At 51.3% G+C, this 3,451-nt stretch overlaps 1 protein-coding gene across 1 annotated transcript in view; it reads right to left on the reverse strand.

Annotated features, from left to right (window-relative positions):
* Positions 1 to 3,451, reverse strand: part of SPATA7 (spermatogenesis associated 7) — a 34,553-nt gene that overhangs the window by 14,471 nt on the left and 16,631 nt on the right. The gene's annotated exons all lie outside the window — the stretch shown is intronic.

Genomic DNA, 3,451 nt, shown 5'->3' on the forward strand with positions numbered 1-3,451 from the left:
GACATCACCAATAACCTCCATCACCCGGGTCAACCTGAGACATCACCAATACCCCCCCATCACCCGGGTCAACCTGAGACATCACCAATACCCCCCCATCACCCGGGTCAACCTGAGACATCACCTTCCCCATTTTCTTAACGAATAAAACAGGAGAGACCTATTCTCTTTCTTTATATTCTGACAGGGCATATAAACTGCGGCCCTACACACCCCACTAAACATAAGCCCTATATAGGCTCCACCCCCCATATGTGCTATCCCTGGGTTTGTCTGCCAGCCCTTGCCCAGAATTTGGTGGTAAGGCCGGCAGACTCCTGTAAATGTAATTTCATCCTACCTCCGATCTTCTTTTAAAAGCCTTCAAGTTGTATAAAGAACATATCCCCCATCATCCCTCTAGGTGCGCTTCCCTGCTGGCCACTGGGTGGTGCAGTCTTCAGCTGTGCAATTTGCTGATGAGCTGCTTAATAGAGTGTAATCAAGCAACTGGTCAGCAGACGGCACAGCTAAAATCTGAGCTTGCATGTCTAAAGGGATTCCGGGATGTGTTCTTTCATAAAATGCTCGGGAGCAGCAGTACAGCGACTTACACCAGCACCACACATTACGCCCCCGCACATGCCAAAGAGGAAAAACGACTGATGGAGGAAAGCAAATAGTTGTGATAGGGGAGAAACGACACTTTGGATCAGAAGGAGATGAAAAATGATCCTGCTGCTGCATATTGTGACATGTCAGGAATGTATCCATGCAGACCTGTAAAGACAATGACAGGTCCACTTTAAAAGCCAACTGTCACTGCGGAAATGGGTTATGGGCTTTTTTTTTAGCAAAAAGCAATTTTGACTAATCTGACAGATAATTCCAGCAAATTACACCACTGACTGAGCGGGGAGGGGGGAGCAAATTCATTCCAGTTACAAAATTGCTGCAATTTCTCTGCGGCGTAGAAAGTACATTCTGTCCGACGCGGCGATTGTTCTGATATTTTCTGCACAAAAACAAAAATTTTTTTTCCAGTTTGGAAAACACAAATAAACAGAAAACACTTGGCGCAAACGACTGCGATAACGAGTTTGCGGAATTAGGAAAAAAAGAACATTCGGATTTCTGCTTCTGCAAAAAAAAACAAAAAACTTGGCAGCAGAACAGCATTGGCTGCAGGAAGATACCAAGTGCAGGAAGACGGGTGATTTATTGCGTCACTTATTTTTCTTAGGGGGAGCCCCTAACCCTTGGTCCTAGCCGTTGTCTTCCACATTGGCACTGTTTATTTTTTTATCACTTTATGTTTGCGCACCTTTTATATGCGTGTTTATTTCACATATATAGGAGGACAGAGGGTGCGGGTCTGAAATCTAGGGGGGGGAGGATGTGTGGCCAATAAGCTTCTTTCCTCCCCTGAACCGGGGGGTCTTTCTTAGGGGGAGCCCCTAACCTAGCACACGGTGGTTGGCTGTGGCTGACCCAGAGGAATGGCAGACGGACAAGAGTGCTCTGCCCCTGTCAGGAGCCTTGCACCCTGAGGGGTCAAGGACAGGGCCTATCTCTTTGGAAGACGGACCGTTCGACACCGTTCGTTTTTGTGCACCCACCGCGGCGGGGCTTCCAAAAAATAGCCAACGGTCTTACAAGGACTCACATGTGCTAATATTCACCATACTGAGATGCCGCAGCCGGAGCGGATCCCGACATCGATGTCGAGATCCACCCAGCTGCGTGAGTGACAGCTGGCTCTGCCTATCTAGAGGCAGAGCCAGCTGTACCCACCCCCTCCCCCGTTCAACCGGCAAGAGGCTTAATGCGTCCGATAAACATAACTTACAGCTCGGCGCAGATCCAATAAATCGCTGCACAGAAAATCCGAACTGTAACAGCGAGGAATGCGCTTTGCCGAGACCACGGCCGCGAAGGTTTAACCTTGAGACACAATCGGGGATGAGCCACATCCAGGGTGCTATCTGGCCATTTCGGATACATTTGGCAAAATGAAGTGGAGTCAATAAAAGGAGAAAGTGCTTGCAGCATTTCTGCAGATCGCAGTGGACCGGAACGCAGGCACTGAAATGCCGCACGTTCGGGCGCTGGTGACCGCACTGCGGGGCGGGGTGGGGGGGGGTGTTGCTGCAGTGCCATTGACTTCAACGCCACGCCCCCTCCCGCCCCAAAACAAAGTGAGCCGGCTGGGTTGCGTTCCAGTGAGTTCCAGAGGTCGAACACTCTGGAACGCACTCTTTATGGTGTGAACCGCCCCTAAGCCTGACTGTACCCTCCATAACAAAAATGACAGTTTACGCTACACGGGTCTCTGTTTTTCTCTATGTAATGCAGCCAGATGGCTGGTGGGAGGGGCCAGCAGGCTGCTGTACATAGCTTCCTGAAAACATCACAGCACCCAGACTCAGCACTTCTCTCAAGAGCCCTCAAGCCAGATGCAAGCAGTGGGCCGGCTCTTGGGAGGAGTTATGCAAATATCAAAAAGCCTTGGTGGGTGCATGTCCGTCTGGAGGAGTGGGCGTTCCTAGGCAGGCTGTATTTGCGTGCAGACACCCACATGTGATGCTGAGCTTCCATGATTGAAGGAGGTGGAATACAATGAATGCAGGAGGCGGGTCAGGGCAGTCAGGCTCAGGAGGAAAGCGCTAGAAGATGCTGGACGTCCTTCAGCCAGGAAATGAGGCGGGCTCTATTTCACTAGTTCTCTGCCAGCTTTTAATTTAAAGCTACAGGCAAGGGGGGGGTGTCTTGGGTGTCCTAATCTGTCTCTAAATGGGCAGTGTATGTAAACCCCAAACAATAAACCTAAGAAACCCCATGCATACCTTTCTTCCTGAAGTATTGCAGATGACAAGGGTGCTTCCCTTGAGGAGACCGCGGCCTTCCCTTATTGGACTGAGCGGCACTCGCACATCCAGGAGCACTCTGAGCCCAAGCTACATGACGGCACACTCCAAGGGGGCGGGTCCATGACAGCCACAGAGGAAGCAAGTTAAGCGACACTAGATGTCATACAACCCGAATCACTAGGGACATCTAGTGGTGGAGAAGTAGTACTGCGGGTCTCAGCACTGCATTGCAGCAAAAGCTGCGTTTTATATTTAAAGGAGAACTATGGGGTCAGTGTTTTTCCCCATAGTTATCCTTAGGGTAACGGGAGGACGCAAACTAGCGTCCTCCCGTTACCCTAAGCTCAGTATATAGGGAGCTACAGCTCACGGTATACTGAGACGCCGCAGCCGAAGCGGATCACGACTTAGCTGACGGGATCCGCCCAGCTGCGTGAGTGACAGCTGGCTCTGCCTATCTAGAGGCAGAGCCAGCTGTACCCGCCCCCTCCCCCGTCCGTTCCGCCAGTCAGCGCTGGCGGAGCGGGGAGGGGGGAATCCAGCCCCTCCCCTGTCACGGCAGAGAGCAGTGACAGGATCGAGAAGTGAGCGAACGCCGGTAT

Source organism: Nanorana parkeri, unplaced genomic scaffold (genome assembly GCF_000935625.1).
Source record: "Nanorana parkeri isolate BGI_ZX_2015 unplaced genomic scaffold, ASM93562v1 scaffold658, whole genome shotgun sequence".
Classification (NCBI taxonomy): Eukaryota; Metazoa; Chordata; class Amphibia; order Anura; family Dicroglossidae; genus Nanorana; species Nanorana parkeri.